Source organism: Phyllostomus discolor, chromosome 5 (genome assembly GCF_004126475.2).
Source record: "Phyllostomus discolor isolate MPI-MPIP mPhyDis1 chromosome 5, mPhyDis1.pri.v3, whole genome shotgun sequence".
Taxonomy (NCBI): Eukaryota; Metazoa; Chordata; class Mammalia; order Chiroptera; family Phyllostomidae; genus Phyllostomus; species Phyllostomus discolor.
In genome coordinates this window covers 82,194,637-82,220,661 of record NC_040907.2, presented here as the reverse complement: position 1 = coordinate 82,220,661, position 26,025 = coordinate 82,194,637, and the positions used below count along the sequence as shown (strand labels likewise).

Here is a 26,025-nt window from a genome sequence, read left to right as displayed (position 1 = left end):
ATTATACTTTTGGCTGAGATATCATGTTGGATCTCTCCAAAGGGAGCTTTTGGCAAAGAACTGTGATGTTTTTGTTTCTTTAACTCTCTGTTTCCCTGCCACTTTCCTCATTGGCAAATAATATGTATATATTTTTAAATGGACTGCATGATAAATACAAAGAGATAAAAAATGATGAACGAGACAATCCTTCTCAATCCCATCTACTTTGGCTGTGTTTTCCAGGATTCTTAAAACACACGTTTCTCTAATTAGCACAGTTTTTCTCACACTGATACTGACCGATGTGTCAGATAGCTCAGTGGTGAAATGTATGGCCATTACCAAGTATAGACGATATTTTTTTGCAATACTTGGCTAAGTAGCAACGTAATTTCAAAATTCATCTTATCTTTGTGGCATGGATTGCAGGGAAGAGTTCATTTCCTTCATTTCTGTAAGCAATCATGGAACTGTTTGGCATTGATAAGAAAGCTCGGTGTCTTTATTTCTTTATTGTTGAGGCCATTAGGGCAGTCCACAGTCTATTGTCAACCAACACAGTATACATAGCGCTCATTTGCAGTTAGGTGCAATTCTTGTCATTTGGATGGATCTTGTTTCTCTAAGAAAGTAACTATGATGAAGGAGCTGAGCATGTTAATTGAGCATCCTGAAGATTTTGAAACAAATATGATTTAAACTCTCCCATATGGCCAACAGGTTTTTTAGTCCATGGGACCAATATACCTTCTTTGAGCCAGGATATCCATTATGCTTAGGAGCAGCATACAGATAAGTACATTTTTCTCTACTTGCAGAGATATTTAGCCAATATTTGCCTTTTAGAGCAGATCTGCCTAGTGCCCTAAGGGGGATATTGGGAAGAGAGGAATTTGAGAATTCTGCATTTTCAGGTCCTATGGACTCAGCAGGGTGTTTTGTTTTTCTTTTTCAAGGCTTTGGAATAGCTGGAGCTGGGATTTTCCAATCAAAATGTAAAACTCTCCATGAAGAAAACTAATTTTAAGACATAAACAACAGAAGTATTTTTTCATGGATTCTGAATGTATTGATATCACCTCATTAAATAATATCAGACCATGACTAGAAGGCAGGGGTCGAAGGAGTTGTTGCTTAATGAGATTGTAACGAGAGAACATTGAAGTTTGCCTTTTTCTCTGCCTGTTCCAATACTCATGGCTTAATGGGATAAAATATATTTGAACTCAAGCTCTCAAATAAGATATTTCTTAGTGTGTCGTGGTTAAGAGTCTAATAATTCTTCTACTAAATAACTTTGTGACCTTGGACACAGTGTGTAATAAGTATTAGCTATTATGATTTATAATTGAGAAAAAAATAAGGGCTTAGGTAGACAAATTCCAAATTATAGAACAAGAAAATTTTTATTCAAATGCTTCAGTAGGGATAGCTTATTTATTTTACACATTAGAGGCTTGATGATAATAAACAGAATGTAAACTGTTTTAGATATTTGTTGCATTTTGTTAAACCTGGAAATTTTATTATCTATCAAAATGAAGTTATTATGAATGTAGATCTGGTGATTGGAACTCTTCATTTATTTTGCTAACTTAAAATGGATCAAAAGAGCTCTTTGATTTTGACGATTATTTTATAATCAGTTCAGGGGTAAGGAGAATTAAATTTTGATGGCTTAGTCACAGTTCCAATCAGCTTATTTAAAAGATGAAAGAATTATTATAAATATAGACTAACCTGGACTGAAGGTTAATAGAGTGTGATGGATCTGACAAAGTGGAATAATAACAGTAATAATAATAATAGCTGAAATGTATTCAGCATTGTGCATGATCAGGCATTGTAATCAGAGTTTTCCATGCATCATTGCTCTCATTGATCTCATTGCTCCCATTGCTTTCATTGATCTCATTCTCACAACTCAATGAGGCAAGCATCATTATCACCCCCATTTTACAGACGTAGAAACTGAGGACCAGATATAGTAAATAGCCACATTATCTAGTGGCTACTGAATTGGACAGTATACTTATAGAATGTATTTTTAGTAAATTCATTATTTTACATATTTCAAAAATGGTGAGAATAAGAAAGGCCATTCATACATCCATACAATAATTTTTAAATTCTAGTATCTTCATTTCCAAATTAAATAATTGCTGTCACTTAACCTGTTTAAATGATATACCCTGGCAGATAAGGTGACAAATTTTAGAAGGATGCTTTCCTTATAATCTTGCAATTTTGTCTAAGAGCTAAAATGGAGCTGAACTTAAGTTAAAACTAAATGTCCCTGGGAAAAGTGAATGTCTACAAGAATACCTACCTCACAGAATAATGCAGAACCAGGTGACTAAGGTATTCAGTAAGTGTGGACCCAATGTGGACTTTCCAGGCCTTCAGCATCAGAGGACAGGGCTGGCCAACTCAATAGCTTCTTGCTGTTCTATATTCAGTTCTCAACCAGGCAGTTGACAAACATTTGTTAAGGATCTTTGTTTCTGATTCTTCACTGAAAAATTACTAATATAGCCCTGGCCGGATGGCTCAATTGTTTGGAGCATTGTCCTGTAGACCAAAAGGTTGTGGGTTTGATCCCTGATCAGGGAGTGTACAGGAGGCAAATGATCCATGTTTCTCTCTCTCTCTCTCCTCCTCCACCCCAACCACCACTTTCTCTCTCTCTAAAATCAATAAAGGTATCTTCTGGTGAGAATTAAAAAATAATTACTAATGCATGCTCATCAAAAAGAAATGTCAAACAAATCAAGCAATACTGTATTGTTTATAATAACAGGTAATAGTTCCTTCAATTCTTACTCTAGTTCAGAGATAACCACTGTGAGCTATCAGGTATGTATTCTCTCAGACCCTGACCTATATGTCTATGTCTATGTTTCTACCCTATCTAGAAATTTTGTGTGTGGAAATGGGATTACCCCACACATATTGTTCTGCAGCCCCTCTTTTTTTATTTAAATGAAATCAGTCTCTATGTGTTTTATACATTTTATTCTTTTAATGGCTTCATAGTATTATATGGTATGAATGTGCCAAGTTTATTTAACCACATTACTGTTGATGAAAAAACAAGTTGTTTCAAATTTTTGTTATTGCAAAACTGCTGCGATGCACGTCCTTGTACATCTATCACTGCATGCTTGTGTATTTCTGCTTGAAAGATTTCTCAGAACTGAGATAGATGGGTGAAAGGCATGTACATTTAAAATTTGGCAAATACTGCCAAACTGCTTAACAGCCTGTGGGAAAGACCTTGTCTCTTGACTTCATCTGGAAGTACCAACATTTCCATTACAGGAAAGTGTCCAATCTTTCTCAGAAGCAAGCTGTTTCTATTCTCCACTCTAAAAATAATCTTATATTTTCATTAATATGTGTGGCTTCAATTGATAATGACATTGTTCTGCTTTATGGCTTTTCAGATATGTCGCGAACTCAGAAAACATCAGCTACTCCGGAGTTTTATCATAAGTTTTGGACATTCCTTTGGTGATTTATAAATGCTAGAAAATAAATTCCATGCCCCCCTGGGGTCTAAATGAAGACACTGTAGGTTTTGGATTCAGTAACTGATCTTTCAAGAAGACACAGTATGGGATGATGACTCATTCACCCCATGGTAGCTGACCTCTAGCTCTGTCCTTTAGAGGAAGCATTACCGTGGGTCTGCTAGTACTTCTCCCCCCATCTCCAAGAATTTCGTTAGGAGAGGATGCCTAGCATATGTCAAGGTTAGCCTTGCCCCTCTCTTTGCCGGAGCACCATGGCCTGCAGTCCGCAGCCCGACCTTGGCACAGAGTAAGCCAGAGCTCATGGCAGATGCTTAGCAGTCACAGCCAGTAGCTGAGCAGTGGCAAGGCGGAGATTCACAACGCAGCCCGAAAGTTGTGTTTTCGCCTGTGAGGTTACAAGTGTGTCCTGGGTTTACAGTTACAGAAATAAAGCCCTCTCCCCACTCTGTCCTACTGGAGACCTCCAGAAGACAGATGCAGGATTTGGATGGAGAGAAACCAGACCTCGCGGAGGCAAGCTTGGGGAGGGAGGGAGGGGGGAGGAGGAGGAGGAGGGGGTATGGCGTCCCTTGGCAGCTCCGCGCACGCTGCGGCAGTGGCAACCGAAGCGCCGAGTACCAGTTGCTCAACACTTTATCAGTTCGCACTGCTCTTTCTTTTTCTTCACTGAATTTCCATTTTGAGGGTGCAGCTCCACAGAGGAAAGGTGTGTTGAGGGGCTTTGGAATGTCCCGCGTGGGAAACCAAAGGGGGTGCCTCCTCGGGTGGAAGTAAGAATGGGCTCTGGGCTCCGGTCCGCTCCTGCCGGGAGAGACGACGCCTTGGTGAGGGAGACTGAGGGTGGTGTGTTTGTGTTGGCGGCGGCTTCTCGAGGGTCCTCGTCCCCTCGAGGCTGCAGAGAAGAGCGGGGATTCCGGCGGCGGCCGCCACCCGGAGGGTCCTAGACATTGGGTGTCCCGGGTCCCCACTGGGCCCGGGGCCCCCCGGCGGTTGCCATGGCGACGCAGGGTCCGCGGCTCCGCGCTGTGGAAACAAAGCGGCCCGCCCGCTCCTCGCCCGAGCTCCTCGCCGGAGCTCCTCCTCCGCGGCCGCCTCCCGCCCTCCCAGGCGCCGCCGCCGCCGCCGCCGCCGCCGGAGCGGCTCCGGGCCCGGCGGCAGCCGGGGGCCAGGTATGGCGGGCGTGCCCGGTGGCCAGGGAGGGGTCGGGCGGGCACCCGGGGGCGGGCGTCCGCCTGCCTCAGGGAGAGGGCGCCTGGCCGGCTGCACCCCGGCCCCCATGGGGCGCGTCCCCGCTGGGAGGCGGCCTCCCCTGCGCGGAGGAGTCCTCTGCCCGGCCGCCGACGCGCCGAGACCGGGGACCGCCGCAAACTTCCCGGGCATTGGCGGGCGGGCGGGAAGGCTGAATCTCCTCCGGCCACGGCGTCCGGGCCGCTGTCCTGGCGCCACTCGACGGTCGGCGCCACGCGGGGCTCGGAGCTCCGGCCGGGCGCTCGTTCGATGTGATTTTGCTTCTTAGAGGCGGTGGGTGGTACCTACCTACATTCATTCTCTCATTCTCGCTCATTCTCTCTCTCTCTCTTCCTCTCTCTCTCTCTCTCGTTATCAAGGCTTTCAGAAAAAAAGATATGGATATATTTGCCTTTGGATTTCCATGTTTCATAGTTTCCTCTCTTTGAGGATGGGATGGGGGCGTGTAAAAGGGAATATACAAGATATTTTTCACAATCTTTGGAAAGGGAGCTCATTTTCTATGCCTGTGACTGAAGCATTTCGAGGTGCTTCTGAAGTTCGTTTGGATTTTGAACATAACGACCATATCTCTGGAAAGTGTAGTTGCACCTGTAACTGAATGGGAGAGGTAGCTCGGGTTCCTCATCCAGCAATACCAGAGTCAATAGCAGGATCCGTACTTTGTAGATTAGATACTTGGCACCTATCTCATTGCTATTGTTTCTGGAATGTATTGTGTTCATGCTTTAAGGAACTGGAAAATGCCTTGCGTTTTTATACTCAAGGAAAAAATATAAAGCACCTCTGAAGGCAGGTAGATGGGCGGTATTTGCATGTGTTTATGAGTGTGATGAGGGTTACACCCGTTGCCAAGGGCATACGGGTGCTGGATGGGGAATTGCTCAAGTTATGGTACTCCCCCTCCTTTCTCAAGGGCCCCAAGCCCTGCCATCATTTCGTGACATTTAGTTGCAGAACAAAGAATGCATTAAAAATATGATTGTGAAGACTGTTTTGTGGCTACTTAGATATCATCTGTGTAATAGTGTGAAAGAAAACTATTCATTTTCAGAAATATAGCTGATCAATTCGGAAGGAAATAATATATTTGTTAGTATCATTTGTTTTAGTTGGTGAGAGATGTCACATTGATAACTGGAAAATAAGTCAACTAATTAAATTGTACATCCAATTTAGTAAAATAATTTGTAAGTTGGAATAGGTCAGTTATTGAACATTATATAGAATAAGAGAAATATCTTTGCTAAAAGGTAGCTAATGAAAAGAAACCAGTGGCACAGATCACTTTGAATTACAGTTAAGTTGATTAGAATTAAAGATATTAAAGCTACCAGAGGTGTCAGACATAAAGTGATTATCTAATATTCCTTCTCTCCCTTTCGGGATTTCAACACCTGTTAGCCTGCTGATTACTAGTTTTCTAAATCTGTTTATATTTCCTAGCAATTTTAAGCAATGTCACTTCATTAGAAGATTGTGTTGAAAACTAAAGAAGTAAGTTGCACCAATAATTTGCATGTTATTTCACAATTGGGTTTGTTTTTAACGGAGTTTCACTTGTAGAGTGATGTACAGATGCTCTGCTAACTACTCTTTGATGATGGTAATGAAATGGTCCATTGATTAAAATGAAGTAGATGTGTTTATAGAAGATAACCAGGAGAGGATATACATATTTTCTCATTTAAACATGAAAGGCAATCAGAACATTAAAGTCTAAACATATTAGATAGACATTGAATGTAGTTTCATGTTTTGTACTAAAACACATTTTGTGTTCTTTCTGAGCTACCAAGAGTGCAGCTTCAGATCTTCATAGCAAATCTAATATTCAAGTGCAGGGACTCTGGACCTGCTTTTCAGCCATACAGAACTCTCACTGTGAGTTTTAATCTGCACATATATTTGTGGCTAAAAAATGTACTTTGAAGAATGGAGGTATCCAGTGTTAATTCAGCACAGTAAGGATTTATGTTTTGCCTTTGCTGCTAGCTCACAGAAGGCCCAAGATTCAATATAGTTTGGCATTTTAAAGCAGTATTGCCTTCTGCCAAAAAATAAAATCAGTAAACGTCAGAAACAAATAGTCATGCACTATTTTGTTGTAGTGGTTTATTTACCCAAGCTCTGAAGCATGAAATGAAGCTTTTATCAGTGCAGCACAAAACAATAATTTGGCAGGTTTGTATAGGTTACTAGTGTTCTGCATAACCAGTTAATGAAAGAAAAAAAATACCATGATATCCACAGTATCTCCTTAGCAAATACACATGGAAAGTGTGCTTTATGTCCATGCTTTAGATTAGCCACCTGGTGGAAGTAGGGAACAGCACAACACATCCTTGAGTGTAAAACACCATTTGTCACTTTCACTGATTCACAATAGTATGAGACTTCTGCGTTTCTAGGGTTAAGAGTCTTAATTTTATGATCTAAAACTGGTCTCTATTTTTGGAATGGGTTAAAAAATATGGTCTATAATCGTAACAGCCATTTCTCTACCTGAAGAATTCTGTAATTTATCAAGCATGTCCAAAGATATAAATCAAACCAAGAAATGCTCTTGTTTAATTTAGGATTAACATTATACTTCTGCCATTGAAAGTCAGTTGTTTGTAACTGTATGAGCCTGCATGGGCAACATAAGGCCACTGAAGCCTTTGTTGGCTCTTTCTGGGATAACATTCTCTTGCAATTTCTAGTTGCATTGTGATAGATAATGTGATGACTGGTTGGCAATTTAGCATTCAGTACAATGTGTTACAGCATTTATAAAAACATGTTTAGGAAGGATGATAGTTTTTAATGATTTCTTCATTATCAAAACACTTAGGTTTGGATTTGTGGCTGGGGAGAATAATGTAGCCCTAAGACCTGGCTGAAAAAAAGCTATAAAATATAAGGTATTGTAAACTGACCTGCCGTACATGGGAGATATTGATCATAACTACCGTCCTGAGAAGAGGCAAGGGAGACACGAGATGGTGGGTGACAGGAAATGGTATTTTGTGACATGGATTATTGATAGTGATTGGTAGAGGTTGAAAAACTTTTGTGGGTATGTGTTTCATTTTTTGTGCTCCCATTAAAATGAAGATAAGATGACTTAAGTCATTTTGTAAACCACAGGTGCTTGGGGAAAATGCATACATTTACACTGTCTGGAACATAATTTGAGTTGTGAGTATAGTTTGAGGTTAAGGATTGATTTTCTTACGTGCCAGTTATTTGTAGCAGTTATATACTATAGTTTTGGAATCAGTCAACAAATATTTAACAAGTGTTTCCTTCTATATATTCCATATAGCTTGATGCAAGTCATATGAACTCTTATGGATGAGGAATTACTTGTTTTCCAACTATTACGATTATTCATTTTATTTTATGTATGACACCCAAATAGTCTCCTTTGGCTTAGATTTCAGCTTTTCTTTTCTTACAGAGAGAAGTTACCACTTAGTTCCTTAATGTTTTAAAAATAATTTTATATCCCTAGGGCTTTAAAAATATGATTTGATTAATTTGTTATTCAACCAGAAGAATATTGGAAACTAAGTTTTTAATGGTGTGCATTTAAAACACAGTACATATTATAAACCTTAATATCACATTGTGGACAGCTACAGATTTTGTATGGTGGATAGGGAAATTTGGCATTGATTGCTCATTGCCCTAAGTGTCTTGAACTAGATCCCTGCTTCTTTATTCTGTAATTGGTGAAAGCTAAAGGACCTGGAGATGGAGGCTTCAGTGACTTAAAAAATGGTAGTTAAAAAGGGAGGTTAATATATATTGACAGCTGGCTTGGTGGTGAAGGAGAAGAGAGGGAAAAAACTCTGATGGCTCTAATATTCTCTTCAACATGTTATGGTTCAGAATCCTGAAGCAATTATTCAAGGGCTGTTGATGTTTCCAAAGGTGGGCCACTTCTGCAACAGAGATGCTCCTTCTGATTGCTTACCCCCATCTTTTCTCCCGACTGACTAAAAAGTGACTCCTTTGAATTGTGGTGTAAGTGCACTTTGAATATTATAAACCACAAATTAGGGCATGGATATATTATGTAAACTAATTGGGCAGGTAGACCAGCTCAATAATCAAGATAGTAATGGAACTATAAAATCAGGTGATGTCTTTGCTCAACATATTTGATGTACCTGAATGAGAAATTGTTTCCATCAGTCTAAGTCATCTTCCTTCTCATGTGACCACAGTCATTCAAGGGAGACATGGCATTTTACAGTTTTATCACTGCATGATGTGTTGGGCATAGTTATAGATGCTTACTCAAACTCTTGAATTGTAAATCTACAATAAAATGTTTCCATGTGGTCTTACCTGGTATTTTCTCTTGATGTAAATGTTTTCCTCAGGCACTGTGCAGTATGATTGCAGTTCCATCTTTTCTATCATTCAGTGAAATCTTTACTAATGCTTCCAGTGGGCTGGGCACCATTCCAAGCACTTAGCAAATATTAACTTATTTAATGTTCCTATGAGGATTCGGTACTATTATGATCCCCAAATTTAAGAAGAAAGAAACTGATGTGATTGATCTCTCTCTGTTATATTAACCTAAAGGTATATAGAATATACCAGGATTCTGACTTCTTTATGCCAAGGAATGCAGCAAGGTTTGCTTTTCAATTCACTGATCTATTTTAAGTGTAGAAATAAAGGCACTAACTTTTATGGCACTTAGGCTTTTTATTTATATTGATAAAAAGAAACAAAACCTAAGGTCATAAAATAAGAAGCATTTCTTCCTAGCATACTATAATGTGTACAGTATTTTCTATACTGAGAAACCAGAACAGACTAATTTACAGAAAAGATACTTTCTGAAGATGGTTCTTTCACTCATTATTTATATTCATATACTAAAATAATGCATTTTTCTATGGCATTAGCCTTACTATATATATGTAAATGCATCTTTTAAATGTTTGTCTACTTTTTATTGCTTTACATGGTCTATTATCAATCTAGTCTCACCTTTTATTTTCTTTCCTTTAAAAACTTTTTACCATGTTTATTGACTTTAGAGAGAGAAGAAAGGAAAAAAAGAGAGGGGGGGAGGGAGGGAGAGAAACATCGATGTGAGAGAGAAACATCGATTGGCTGCCTCCCACATGTGCCCTAACAAGGGATCAAACCTGCAACCTAGGTATATGCCCTGACCAGGAATCCGACCCTTAACCTTTTGGTGTATGGGGCTGCATACGCTCTAACCAACTGAGCCACACTGGCCAGAACTCATTTTTTTTCTTAGCTAACTCTAGCCTGTCCTAAAGACACACACTCTCTTTCAAGAGAACTGTTTGTATACTTCTTTTTAAAAACAATTTAGCATGTTTTTGAAAATACATCTTTTTTTTTTGTTCTAGATCGTAAGGTTCTCAAGAACAAGAACTATGTCTTAATCATTTTCAAAGATAAAGTAGGTACAAGTATGCTTTCTTAATTGACTACTTATGTGATATAAAATATTATGTTTTAACTAGTTCCAAAGTCAGTATTGAGGGCCTTAAGAAAGTCAACATTAGTGCCATAGGAAACTGACTCAGGTTCCTTGTAGTAATACTTAAGTTATCTAAGTTTCAAAATGCATCATTAGGACACTATGAAATGAATTTGAGCTTTTAGTTACTTGAAATACATTTGAAATCAAATATCACAAATTTTGTTTTCAATTATTTGGATTCCTGATGTTGATGTCTTAAAAGTTTACATATAAAAAGCATAAAATACTATTTAGCTTAATTTTATACTAACAGTTATGAATAAGCTTTTGATAATTCTAAAGACAGCAAAAAGATGGATCTTTGAAAATCGCTTACATTTGTCTTTATAATCCTTTTAGTCCTTTACCTCCTATTAATACGTCCCTTTACATCCCCCTTACTGTCTCCACAGGAGGGTCATTAGCATTTTAATTTCAGGGGGGCCTTTCTTATTTTAGCTGTATGAAAAGTAAGTTAAATAAGAGACAGGAGTCCATAACAGCAAGCAATGAATCATAGTTCTGTAGGTTCTTTTAAATAATAAATATTGTAATGGCTACCATCTGCTGAATGCTTACTTGGTGCCAGGTACTCTATTAAGTTTGCTACACAAACTATCTTTTAATCTTCATAATTACTCATTTCCTCATCAATGAAATGGAAATAAATACTTTATCCAGGATTGCACACAGTCCATACATTTAAAAACATGATTTGTGTGGATAAATCCCACTCCAAAGCTGACTAGGATTGCTCTGTAAATCACCAGCAGACAAAGAATGCCTTCCTGAGGCAGTGGAGATACTTTCAGATTATGTCTGCTCTGGGAAGATTGGTAGTTCAGGACTGCTTGGTGGGGAAGATTCAGAATGGTAGGTGTGATCCACTTAGGCAGCGGAGATGGTCCTCAGGAGGTAACTAAGAAAAATACATTTTTGTTTACATTTATTGCTGCAGGCTCCAGGTGAGGTTTTTGGGTGGAAGGATGAGGAGAACTCTCTCTTTTTTTTTCATCCACCCCCAGGACATTTTTTTTCATTGCTTCTGGAGAGAAAGGAGGGGAAAGGAGAAACAGCCATCGAGAGGGAGGCATCAGTTGGTTGCCTCTCATATGGGCCCAGACTGGGGATCATATGCACCCAGACTGGGATGAACCCCACAGCCTTTTGAGTTCAAGACATGGGACTTTGCTCCAACCAGCTGAGCCACACTGGCCAGAGCAGGAAGGGGAGAACTCTTCCCTTCAAACATAGTTTTAGAATTAAAAACAAAATTAAATGAAATTTTTTCTCCCCTGAATTTTTTTAAGTTTTGTATTGTGCTCTAGATTTGGAGTTCACACAGAAAAGGACCATATTGATGGTATAGGATGAAAATAAATGAAATGAAAAGTAATCCAGGCTGGACTTTTCTGAGGGCCTTTGTGTCTGTAGGAGAATTCCTTATCTTAGGATGCTAGAGGTTTGGAATATTGGGCCCGGATGAAGTTAGAAGCCTTGAAAACTTCTCATCTGGGCCATTCCCCTGTACACCATAGGTTTTTCCTGTAATTCTTAGCCCAAACCTTTCTTGATAGCTAATGGGAAAAAAAGAGGACAAGAGACTTTTAGTTAAAATCTTAACAGCACGTAAAAGCTCACTTTTATGAACAACTAGTCAGTGTGAGCTCTTTTTCACTTTCAAGGGCGATATGAAAGTCAGTAAAGCACTATGGCTAAGAGCATGAATTTAGAAGCCAGACAACCTGGAGTTGAATCCTGGCTCTGCTGTCTGACCTTGCGGCATCCACTTAGTCATACTGTGACTTCATTGCATTACCTGTAAAATGGGGAGACCAATAGTCTCTGGGGTGTTGTGAGGATTAAACAGATTACTATATGTAAACTACTTAATTATGAGCTATTAAGAGTAAGTTTTGTATACAGAAAATACAACTGATATATATATATGTATACACACACACATATATATACCAGTTATATACGTATAAAGTACAGGTAAAAAAAATCTAGATTTATTTAGGCCTTTAAATTCAACTTATTATTCTGTTTATAAATCTGGTAAATGTGAGCAATCACATTCACTTTTTCTTTGATGAAACTTTGATTCAATTTTAACAGATTCAGTTCCTTTAGCTGTCAGTGTCATTTACAAACTTAGCTAAATTTAAATCCTTAAATATTTTCAATTGCACATATAAACTTGATGTATTTGTTTTTCTATTTAAACAAATTAGATGCTTATTGGACACATTTATGACCCAAATAAGTAAAACCTTTCCAAATACTTAGCTCAAGTTCTTTAGACTATATTATCACTTATGAAATTTTATTTTACATTAAAAATTTTATATCATATTTATAGACATAGGCAAATCCTCATAAACATTTCAGTCTAAATAAATCATATGTTTAAATTTATCACACATTTAAAATTGGTTTGGCCAAAAAATCTGTTTAGTTTTTCCATAAAAGAAAAACAATTTTCATTTTCACCAATAGTTGTTGATTTGGATATTTTGAATATGTCAGCTATCTCCCATGTGGTATAATGTTGATGGTTCTCAATGTCTCAATATGATCGCTGTCAACTTCAGCTGGTCTACCCGACTGTGGAGCATTATCCAGCAAGAAATCTCTAGCATGAAACTTTGCAAATAACTTTTTTTTGCAGTCTTTAATCATTTTTATTACACAAAAATAATGATAATCATAAGAAAGTTAACTTAGTTTTAAAATTTATGATTAAACAAATGTAGCTGAAGTAGAATCGAGCAATGTTAAATGAAATAAACAGATATATTTTTAATAAAAAGGAATAAAAGTAGCATAATTAAATTTAAGATTTTTTAATGTAATGTATATATGATGTTTTCTGTAAGCCTAATCCAAAAAGCAAAGGCAAAAGCAAAAATGTACAGATTTAGAAGGACTAAACATTTTAACTATGATTATAAACAACTTAAAATGTAAAAACACACATTCAAGATTCATTATCCTGGAAACTAATTTGAAAACTATAAAAATGATAAGTTTAGGCATACATGTACACAAACACAGTCTGTTCGGAAAAAGTCCAGCCTTTGTTAATATAATAAGAACTGTTTGAGCGACATTGATGTAACCTGGCAGCCAAGGAGAGTGGACTGGAATGCCCATGCATGAAACGTGATGACTTCATTGTACTGGTCATGGGGGTAGTAGATGCCATTGAGTGATGTGTACTGTGTGGCCGTTGGATTCAAGATGACTGAGCGAGTAGAGCAACAAATCTATATTAAATTTTGCATACACTTGAACATTCCTCCATGGAAACTATTCTGATGATTCAGAAGGCTGCAGCTATGGGAAGTTGGTTATTGACAGCTTCATCGCGACCACATACCCACTCATGTATCACATCTGGTGCAGAGTGTTTTGGTGAAACATCAAGTCACCCAGGTGACTCAGTTCCCTTACAACCCATTTTTGGCATCCTGTGACTTCTAGCTTTTCCCAAAACTAAAATCACCTTTGAAAGGGAAGAGACTTCAGACTGTCAATGAAATTTAGGAGAGTATGACGGGGACTGCTGATGGCAATTGGGAGAACTGTGTGAGGTCCCAAAGTGCCTGCTTTGAAGGGGACTGAGGTGTCATTATCCTATGTACAATGTTTCTTGTATCTTCTTCAATAAATGTCTCTATTTTTCGTATTACTTGTCTGGATACCTTCTGGACAGACCCTTATACTGGTAGTAAAACTGTTACACAGTATTTTATTTTATTTTATTATTTTATTGTTGTATTACAGTTGTCCCAATTTTTCCCCTTCTGCTCTCCCCACAAACTACTTTTGACACGATTGATCACTCACTGCTTCTCCATATACTGCACAAATAATTTTTTGTGTGTGTTTTGAGTTTTTACCTTTCTTGAAATAATAAAGCATAGTATGCCAAAATGTTGCATATTTTTTCCATCTTCAACATTAGAATGGCTACACAAAAATCCACCAATTTTGTTTTTTTTCAAATGCATGCTGATATGACAGCTGTCATAATACTAACAAAATTGTTTTTGAATGAAGTTAAAGACAACTAAGCACTACTAGAGCCATCTTACAGAGAAAAACCAAACGGTCTTTTTGGCCAACCCAATTGAATCATAAGTCTCATCTGCCAGTTTTTGTCAGATTCATTTAAACATTAAAAACATAATTATTCACAAACTGTTTCAATCAATATAAAACGTATTTCTAAACTTTTCTAAATAGTATTAATACGGGTCTGATTTTCTTCATTATCTCTGTACTTCTTTCTAAATCTTCTCTAGATTGGAGAGTCACTTCCCCACAGGAAGGAAGTTTATTATCTCAGGTAAGTGGCGGTACCACTTTAGGTAAGCTATTGTTATGCTATTCCACATTGACTGTTTTTCATGAAAGTATGGTTTCTTTTGACCACCTCCTGGATAATTCTTCCTGTGACGTGGATGAATAGGTTTGGCTTTCTTTTCTAGTCACTATGACAACAGGTGACTCCAAACCTTGCTTTTCAGATATTGCTGGTATTTTAATCCTAGGACAAATGCTATCCAATATGTAATTTTGTTTTGAGTAGGCATATTAAAGCAAAAAATAATTAATTTTAATAATAGATTTTATTTAACCCAATATGTCCACAATCTCACCATCATCTCAACATGTAATAAGTATAAAATTATTAACAAGATATTTTACATTCTTTTAATTTTTTTAATGAAGTCACTTATACTTAAAGAATATCTCAATTTGGATGCTAAATTTTTAGCAGTTACAATGAAATGTAGTCCTGACAAAATAGCAAAGTAGTATTTGGTGGAAAAATATTTTATGTTGCTTCAGTTTCTAAATTAAAATTAAATAAAATCAAAATTTTAGGTCCTTAGTTGCACTAGCCATAGTTCAGCACTCTAGCCAGTCATGGCTAGTGGCTCCCATACTGGACAGTGCAGACCTAGAGCCTGGGTTCAGACTTACTCCTGACTTAATTCTTTGATCGGCTTTAGGTTGTGCCCCACTACTGTTTCAGATAGCTTCTTTCACTCAGTTGGGTTCTTCATTTCTCTGGGTCACAGGAATTTTAATGACATATGATTGGCTTGACAGGCATTCTGATGTCATTTTGTTAAATTAGAATATTCCAGCTTTATCTATTTTCTGAATGGTTTCTCAGACAATTTAAAAAATTTGTTTACAACAGCAGTAGTTTTTTCAAAGGTAGCACAGTGGGGTAGGTTTGTGCCATCTCTGCTTCATCATAAGTAGTCTGCCTTTTAGATGGGAATGTTAAGATGTAAACATAATTCATGTGTGACTGGCAACCCTCCTCCTCTTCCTGCTCATTGTCCTGCTATCCTAGAAAACCATTTCTTCTCTTCTTTTCTCTCCTCAAACCGTATCCCTTCCTCCATCCTTGCCCTCTGTAGATGACCTTGCTTCTAGGAAGTTTCCACCATTGGGTCTTCGGCCTCTCCTGCTTCTCCACCCATACACACCACCACCTCCTGTGGAACCCTAAGTGATTGAGCTCTCTTTACAGCTTCCTCCTTCACTTGTGCATCATGTCCTTCCCCTCTTGCCAAACTCACGGGTAATGTGTTCTCTCTCATCAATTTTCCTCATTTTTGGATCTTTCCATCAATTTATATATAGTACTATTATAAACTATATTAATTCCAAGCTCATCTTAAAAACAACACAACACAATACTTCCTAACACATACATTTTTCTACCATTTCTACACCATTTCACTGCTCTCCTTTATAGCAAAATTTCTGGAAAGAATTGTCTACACCGCTCTTTCCTATTTCTGCCCTTTTATTCTTGAACATATACCAGTTAGGGCTTCATATCCATCACATTACTGAAAGTGCTTCAGAGTGTCCTTGCCAAATCCAGAATCAGTTCCCAGTCTTCCTCTTACTCATCCTATCGGAAACATTTGACATTGATCAGTCCCTTCTCCTTGAAAGATTTGTTCTTTCATTTGGGGTATACATTAGGTTTTGCTTAGTAATACTGCATTTCAAAGCACTGTAAAATTCAGTTCACACTTAATCTTTTGTTTGGGGTCTCCTAGGTTTACTGCTTTAGCTGATCCAGGATGGGCTGAGCTGAGTGGCCCTGCTCCAGGCTGTGGTTTGCTTTAGATCTGCTCTTAATGTATTTGTTCTGGGATTTACGCTACAGGGACTACCCGGTATGCTCTTATTGTGGCAGGAATATTGGGGTTCAAGAGTAAGTCACGCCACATAAGTACACTAATAAAAAGCCTTTTATTACATTTGCCTGCTAACATTCGTATTGGCCCCCAAAATTCACATAGCCAGGAATAACATCAGTGTGCAGGGAAGCACACTCCATCACAATGGGAAGGAAATGGGAGTGAATATTTGCTGAACAATAACCGATCATACCACATGTGGTCTCCAAGACATCTTTCTTTGTTGATTCTCTGTGCATCTCACTGGCTCTCTGCTCAGTGTTCTTGGATGGTTTCTGGAGGTCTCTCCACACATTGCAGTGCCTGCGAGTTCAGACTTTGGATTTTCTTTTTTTGTTCACTGCCATTTCCTAAGTAGCTCATCTTGTGGCTTTAATATCATTTACCTGCCAATGAGTCTCAAATTCATGTCTTCAGTAGAATTTCTTTCCTTATTAAGAAAAAAAGAAAAAAGAGAGAAAGAACTTGTGGGCATGGACAACAGGGTGGTGATTGCTAGGGGGACGAGAGGTGAGGGGGTGTAAGAGGGTAAAGGTATAATTTTGTTAACCAGTGTCACCCAAAAAATTCAATAAAAAAGAAAACAAAATTCTTAATTTCCCATCCATAAACTGCTTGGACATTTCCATTTGTATGTTTAAATAGTCATCTCAAAACTCAACATAATCCAAAAATGAGCTCATGGTTCCCTGTACCAGCACCTTCCCGACCTGCTGCTTCCATAATTTTTCCCAATTTAGTAAATGGCATGTCATTCTTTGAGGGGCCTTGCCCCATAACTTTGGACTTCTTCATAACTTGATTTTTCCCCCTTTTCCCTTCATACTTTAAATTGAGTCCACCTGCTGATTTGACTCTTACTTCAAATTTGATCCTTTCTCCCACTATAGTACAGTCTACTACCATTTCCCTTTGTTTTATTGCAGGTACCTTCCAGCTGGCCTCCAGCCTCTTCCTTTATAGGGCAGAATACAGTCTTATTTCCTAGGTAGCAGCAAGAACAATCCTTTTGAACCTGAAATCAGATCCTATGAGTTCCCTGCTCAAAAGACTCTGATGCCAAAGAAAACAAAATTACCCCCCCCCATTCCCTGGTTCCCTCCTCACTCAGTAAATGGCAGAGCCAGTTCAAGGAGCCTATATGCTCCGGCCCCCACCACATCTCCACCTTGCCACATTACACTCCAGCCTTACTGTTCTCTGAACACACCAAGACTGCTGTGGCCCTGGACTTTAACACTGCTGTCCCCTTTGGGGACTGCTCCTTCTCAAAATATTTGTGAGGTCCACTTCCTTGTTTTAGGTTTGTACTCAACTGTTATCCAAGTGGCCTTCTATACAAAGCATTCTAAAAAAATTGCTTTGTTTTTGTCTCCTGTACTCTGTCTCTCTCTTACCTGTTCTTTTCTGTATGCACTGTTACACCTGGCACAACATGTAAACAACAAAAAGTATACATCTGTTCGTTCCTCTTTCTTTTGTTGTGTAAAATCCATAAAGACAGTGGTTCTATTTTTTTGTTTTTGCTGTATATTTTAAGCTTCTAGAACAATGCAGGAATATAGAAAGTGCTTAATAAATATTTCTTGACTGAATAATTTTATATGATGCCGTTTCCAGCCCAGGATGGTCAGCATTAAGAAAACTCCAGAATATTACAGAAAACTTTATATTTCTGTAGTCAAGCCTCTGTGCTTGGTGTTGTCAAGTGGTTGTTTCTGTAGCTTATTAAATGGCCTCAGAGAACAGTGTAGAAAATGCTATTCTCTGTTCTGGTAAATGAATCAGAATTATTATTGGTAAAATCTGAGACTTCTATAATCACTGCAACATGAGCATATCAAGGCAGGAAACTTCATATTTTAACTATTTTCTCACAGTCTTAAAAAGTATAGTTCTCTTCTCAAGGCTTTGTAAAGATGGATATAAACAATTTGAAGATAATTTTTGGAGCCTTGCTAATGTTAATATGAGTTAGAATTTCTTATGTGCAATTTTAGAGCTAAGAAATAAAGGAAGACACCTGAAGCCCACTTCTCTATAAACTGAATTAGCACTTTGCTTGCAGATATTAAAGTACTGATGATAATAACACACTTTAACAAGCGTGGTGTCTCGGGGGTGGTGGGAGGGAGGTACATGAGGTATAAGGAGGATACATTGTGATGGAAGGAGACTTGATGGGGTGGTGAACACAACACAATATACAGATGATGTATTACAGAATTTTACACTTGAAACTTATATAATTTTATTACACAGTGTCACCCCAATAAATTCAGTAAATAAAATAAAAACATGGTGGTCTCCCGAGATAGAGGCAGCAAAATCAAGTAAGTCTCATAGTTATCTGATTAGCTTTTTAAATAAAGTAAAGATGTTTTCTAGGGGAGGGGTTGGGAAGTTTAGCAAAAACTTTTAATGATTTTTTAACCATTAAATGTGAACAGATTATAGAAAATACAAAATAACATCCCCACTCTCAGCCTGTGAATGAAAAAAATTCTGCTATTTGTGTATATGATGTGTATGTGTCATTTATGAACCTTTTCAGCTTGTTGTCCATGTTTCCTGAGAAGGGAACAGACTTATTGCAGGTTGTTAAATCAGCAATAAGTACTAAAAGATGGAAATGAATCCGAATTATTCACCGGTGCATGGTATGCCTTGCTGGTTCACTCTGCCCACATTGCACGGATGGTAGGAGCCCTGGCTTCCTAGTCATCAGATCTGGGGCGGAATCTTGGCTTTGCCCTTTAGCAAACCGTGCGATCTAGAACAGGCTCCCTACCTCCCCTTACAAGATTCATGTACCTCATTACGAAGTGGAATACTAACAGTACTATCATGGTGAAATAAATGTCTAGAGGGTTAAAGGATTAAATGAGGTACAAGAACACATGTATTTAGTATTTATTATCAGCTTATTATTGTTTCTTATTAACTATATAACATTTTAGCTTGGGGAGATTATAATAGGAGTGGATAGTAGAATTATAATTTTATATGCAAAGATGGTATGACCACCTTGGACATAAACTTTCTAATACTGGGAATTGATTTGTGTTGATTTAAAGGTGTTTTTGTCATTTAATTTCCTCATAAGTGATATCAGTTTCATTGGAATTAAGATGCATCTGAATTAAAGTGCGTGTTCTTGCAACTTGATACCAGTTTGTAGGTGGGAAGTAATTAGATTTAGCTCACCTCTGAGCAGAGAGCTGAGATTGAATAACTTGGAGAATGTTGGGAACAAATAAATCTGTTAGGATAAAGAAAATTCTTCCTACTGACAAATGATGGTGGTGTGAAGTTGGAAAGAGCAAGGTAGATGACTCTTTCCATTAAGTCTCTTGTATGTATAGTTCTGAAAGTGGCAGTCCTGTACTTAGCCCATGAATTTTTGGTTTTATAAAAGAACATATTCATTTACAGAATACATGTGTGCAGGTAAAAAGTGGCATGTGTGCAAGGAAGAGACCAGGAGTAGACGGACCTGAACTGTGATAATGCCGTCACCTGGTAGGGTTGTTGTGGGGATGCAGGGTGGATGGATGCGTGGAACATGCACAACGCATGTGATCAATAAAATGCACTTAATAAATGGCAGCTCTCTGCTATTTGGCATCTTTCACCTCCATCCCATGTCCTCTCATTTCTGGCTTTTCCTCTAGGAGATGAAGACTTGTACTTAAAGGTCATTTTTAATCATTTCTTTAAAAAAATAATTTTGGCATTTTACCTTTTTTTTTTCAAGGACCATGTTTATATTTAGTCACATAGTTCTTTATTACCTCTCTTCAAATGCAGAATCCTATATAATTTAAACACTGCATTGTGAGTCTCTTTAAAAAATTAATAGTGCAACATTAAAATTTCAGATGTACTTAGAATAGTATTAATAATATTTCAATGAATAGAATCAGGGTTTCTTATTAGAACAAATCTACAAATAAATTTTTATTAATTGACATGCTTTATAAAACATTTTCCATGTAACAGTTTTTTTTAGATGGAGTAATCTATTGAAATCAGGTCAGAAAAATAAGAATAGATATTATTAAATTGTGGGATTTAGGTTAAAATATAGTAGATCCTTTTTTAAAAATATTACTAATTGAATGCATTTTATCCTATTATTTATGCCTGCTTTGGTTTTGTTATGAATTAATTCTCTAGTGTTTTTGAAAGCATGTACCTTTTGTTTTGTTCAAATCTGACAAGCATATTAATTTCATTGTATAATACTTGCCTTTGTATCCTTCAAACAGCTAACAGATCTCTCCTAACATCTTCCTCAGCTATTTTTTTTTTTTGTACTCTGAGGTCATCTTATGGGTCTTCTTTTAATCACTCATTTATGCAATGCTCCCTCCTGCCCCTGGGTCTTTGAACTAGCTATTCCTTCTATGTGGATGTTCTTCCCTTCTCTCTTTACTCAGTAACTCACACTCATTTTTCAGATTTCAGTTTAGTTGTTACTTCCTTATTCCCTCATGTGCCTAACCATGTCCAACACCACTCCTCATTCAACAAATACTTATTGAGTGGCTATATTAGGCCAGGTAGAGTTCTAAGCTGAGAATGTAAACAGACAAGTTTTTCTTTCTACAGTGCTTGCATTCTAGAGAGGAGATAGTTGCGCTCATGCACGCACACACACACACAAATCCAGACAATCAAGAAAGCTAGTGGAGAGAAACAATGTGTGGATAATAAAAATAAGGCACATTTTCGATGCTACCTTAGATTAAGAAGGAAGGTAACATTTAAGCTGAGACCTGAATGAGAAGGGGAGCCCTTGATCAAGAGGAGAGCATTTCAGACAGAAGGAGTAAGTGCAAAGGTCCTGAGGCAGAGAGAAGGCAGGAGAGGGATATGAAATGAGGTTAGAGGGGAAGGAATGACCAGATTGCTCAAGGCTTTGCAATTCAGGGTAAGTGCTTGGGTTTTATTCTATGTGCAATGGGAAACCACTGGAGAACTTTTTGCAGAGGTGGGAGTTGGGAGAAATGGGAATAATTTAATTTACATTTTAGAAATATTCTTCCATGTAGAGATTAGATTGTGAGGGAGCAAGAGTGGTAGCAGGGAGAACTGTTAGGAGCCTATTGTAATAGTCCAGCTAAGAGATGTTTTTATTACAATTGTAATTTTACATTTATGTGTGTGCCTGTCTGACTGATATTGTCCTCACTGGACTGTAAGTTCCCTGAAGACAGAGACAGTGCCTTTTTTTTTTTTTCTTAATGGTATTCACGCTGCTTAGTCCAGGGCTTGGCACCATATGGACACTTAGTTACCCACCACTTCAGGGGCTAGATAAGGATTTTGAGAAACAATGAATAAGATGTAGTTCATCTATGTTGACATAACTATAAATTCAGTTGTAGTTAACTGATACAAAAGATAGATGAATAGTATCACAGCCAAAGAAATTATTATGGCTGGCAGAAAAAAATTACAAAGTTATAGTATCAAGGTCCTTATTCACTTATTCAGATCAGAATTGCAAATCTTTCATAGTTATTCTGACAGTGGAACTGCTACAGGTCACATACTAATAAGTGGAAGGTATTTTCAGGGAGAATCTGTGAGAACATTAGATAGTCCAAAAAGGATAACATGTTAGTGATAACCATGGGATGTCACTGAGACTGTTGAGATTGTTAGGGTATTTTAATCATGGTAATGGATGGGTAGAAAAATTACTCACTGTATCTTACATTGAATATGTATAAAATATGTTTTAAAACATTTAATTTTTAAAATAAGACATCTATGATTCTTTTAAGGTAAACCTTGCTTACTATAATGGGACATTTGAAATGGACCATGAGATTGATTTATATCATTCTGTTATGGAACTAGCCACTTAACAAATTTAATGTTTTCCCTTTCCCTGTCTTTGTAGAGAATGATAGAAGAGTTTGAAACCTTTAAACAATTTTACTCCAACAGTGGGACACATAATTAGGATGAGCTTAAAGCATTTAGAACTTAAAATTATATCTAGGCTAAGATTCAATTATTCTTTGTCTGCAATAAATTTAAATGGCTTGATTATTAACCTCTGGGTCATGGTTGATTGGTCTATACATGATAGATCTTTCTGCTGGAGAAAGTCAGCCAAAAAAAAAAAAAAAAGGAAATTTAGACAGCCCTTGTAAAAATCTTGCATCGTAGAAAGGAGGACATTTTTTAGGTAACTGCATTTAAGGATTCTCTTTTCTTTATTACTTTATTTATTCAGTGAGTATTGAATACCCACTGTATGCAAGGCACTGATGACCCAAAGATGAACACCCTCTTGGGGCTAACAGTGTGTAGAGACCAGTCTTATCACTAGAGTGTGACGTGAGGGCAGGTAATGATACCTGTGGAAGCAGCATGTAGGAGAGGCGTCCAAACCAGATCTGGGAGTGAGAAGTGTCTATGCTGAATGATGGATGTCCCAGGCCAGGGACAAGTATGGGATTGGTTAGAGTGATGAGAATAAGGAAAAGATCTAGGATGAGGGAACTTTGCATACTAAAAGCCTAGGAGCTATTCTAGAGATAATGTGGCTTCTTTTGGAGGGTAGGTAGACTTGGGGAGGGGATGGAGTGAGGTGGGGGAGGAGGAGGGAGTTCAAAGAGATGTGGCTGATGGGAAGACAGGACAGATGAGGGAGATAATAAAATATTTTCAGTAGGGGAGTAAATTATCAGATATGAGTTCTAGAAAATCTCTGGGTACTTTGTGTAGGTTTTAAAAAAATCACAACATTCTTTTGCCTGTTTTGTGTTGTATGTATCCTGTATAGATTTAAGGAAGCAGTATTTTTTAAGTACACTTTGTTATTAAGGTTAACATGCATACAGAGAAGAACACAAGTCATAAGTTTGTAGCTCTCTGAATTTCCTAAGCCACCTGTGTAACTACTACCCACATCAAAAAATAAAATATTGTCGTCACTCTGGAATCCATTTATTGCTTTTTTTCATGATAACCTGTGCTCAAAATGTAACCACTAGTCTGAATATATCATGATTTATTAGTTTTACCAATTTTAAAACTTTAAACAAATGAAATCATATATTATGTGTTTTTTGGGATCGCTATTTCTTTGTGATATTCATCCATGCTGCTGGGTATAGTAATAGTTCATTTTTTCTTCCCCCACATCTTGATATTTCATTGTTTATATACCACATTTTAAAAATTCACTTACAGTTCATAGACATTTGGATTATTTCCAGTTTTTCTCTATTACAAATACTGCTGCCATGAACGTTCCTTTCACATGTGCCTGCGGGCATTTCTGTTGAGTGTATACCTCGGAATGGAATGGGTTGCAGGCTATGTGTGTGATATGCCTTTGATAGTGCCACCCAGTTGCCCAAAGTGGTTGTACTAGTTTACATTCCCAACATCAGTATATGGACGTTCTAGTTGCTTCTTTTTCTAGCTCATATTTGGTATTTGTGGTCAGAGTAGTGGATGAAAAGTGGTATCTCACTGTGGTTCTTATTTATACTTTCCTAATAAAATGCTTTTGAGCACTTTTTATATGTTTTTTTTAGCCATTTGAATAGCCTCTTCTGTGAGATGGTCGTTCAAATTTTTTGCCCATTAAAAAAGGGACTGTCTTTTTCTTACTAATTTTGATGGAGTTCTTTATATTTTCCAGATACACATCCTTTGTCAGGTAAATATATTGTAGATGTCTTCTATGCCATCTTTTTAATCCTGTATTGTTGTTTCTTTGAGGAACATAAAATTTTAATTTGAGTGGATTTCATGTATAAATCTTTTAGGTTAGTGCTTTTTTTGTCTTGTTTAAGAAATTTTTGCTTGCCTCAGTGTCATGAAGATGCTCTCCTGTGCTAACAAGAAGTTTTATCTTTACCATGTACATTTAGATCTGTAATCTGGGAATTGAATTTTGTGTGTAGTGTAAGGTAGGGGTCAAGATGATTTTTATTTATGTGAATATCCTATGAACCCAGCATTATTTATTACAAAGATTATCTTTTCTACACTGAATTGCAGGGATGCCTTCTTCATAAATCAGGCAGTCCTGTGTTTGTGAATCTGTTTTTGGACTCCATATTCTGTTCCTGTCGTGCTATTTGTCTTACAAAATGCCTTATATTAGTCCTGAAATGAGGTAGTATAGGTAAGTCTTTCGATTTTGTTTTACTTCTTGATTTTCTTTTGCCTTTTTAAAAGGTGTTTGGCATTTGCTTATAAATCCTAGAATCACTCTGTCAATTGCCACAAAAAAAATCCCAAAAAACCTGGCTGAGATTTTGACTGGAATTGAATGGAATTTGTAGATCAATTTGGGTGAGTTGACATCTTTATAATATTTAGTCTTCTAATCAATGAACACAATATAGTTCTCTGTTTAATTAGGTTATCTTTAATTTCTCTAATGTTTTCAAGTTCTCTCTGTATCATTCTTGCACATCTTTTATTAGTTTGGTTTGTTTTGTTATTGCAAATTACATCTTTTAAAGTTTCACCTTCTAATTTTTTGTTGCTTGTACATATAACTGCGATAGATTTTGACATATTGACCTCAATTGCAAGGACTTTCATTTGGGTTTTCTATGTGCATAATCATTTTATGTGATAGTTTTTTTTGGCCAGTTTTTCAACCTTTCACATTTTTTTATTGCCCCACTGCACTGGTTAGGACCTTGGCTGTGATTTTGAATAGTTGTGATGATAGTGTGTGTTTGTCTTGTCCTCATTCCCAGTTGCAGGGGAACACTTCCATTACTTAAAATATGACATTTACTTACATAGAAGTGAGTTGAAACTTTTTTTCAGATTAAGAAAATTCTCTTATTTCTAATTTGATAGGCATTTTAAGCATGAACTTGCGTCAAGTTTTAGCAAATACTTTTCTGCATGTATTAGGATTATCATATGATTTGTTTCCCTTTTCCTTTGTCAAAGTGGTGATCACATTTTCAAAAATATTAAAACAATCTTTATCCCTGTCATAAACCCAACAGATGTGCTATGATTTTTGTGTTTGCTAATATTTTGTTTAAGAATTTTGTGTCTACCCTGGCTGGCATAGCTCAGTGGATTGAGCGCGGGCTGCAAACCAAAGTGTCGCAGGTTCAATTCCCAGTCAGGGTACATGCCTGGGTTGCAGGCCATGGCCCCCAGCAACCGCACATTGATGTTTCTCTCCCTCTCTCTTCTCCCTCCCTTCCCTCTCTAAAAACAAACAACAAACAAACAAACAAACAAATAAATAAAATCTTTTTTAAAAATAATTTTGTGTCTATGTTTAGGGGAGAGAGTATCTTGTATTTTTTTGTGTGTGTGTGCGTGCTTATAATGAACTTGTCTTGTTTAGGAATCAAGGATATGCTGGTCTTATAAAATCAGTTGGGAAGTGTTCCCTTTTTTGTTCAACCTAGAAGGAATTGGTATCAGTTCTTCTTTAAATGTTTGATAGGTAGTTAATCAGTGGAACCATCTGAGACTGGAGTTTTTTATATAG

At 37.3% G+C, this 26,025-nt stretch overlaps 1 protein-coding gene across 3 annotated transcripts in view; it reads left to right on the top strand.

Moving 5' to 3' along the window:
* Positions 1-4,138: 4,138 nt before the first annotated feature.
* Positions 4,139-26,025, top strand: part of RNF182 (ring finger protein 182) — a 65,739-nt gene continuing 43,852 nt past the window's right edge. Inside the window, exon 1 of one of the 3 annotated variants that reach the window (XM_036026488.1) lies at positions 4,139-4,224. The gene's annotated coding sequence lies outside the window, so the exon portion shown is untranslated. Of the gene's footprint in view, positions 4,225-4,923; positions 5,040-26,025 lie in introns of those variants that run through there. The other 2 variants (XM_036026485.1, XM_036026486.1) reach the window with 2 other exon arrangements.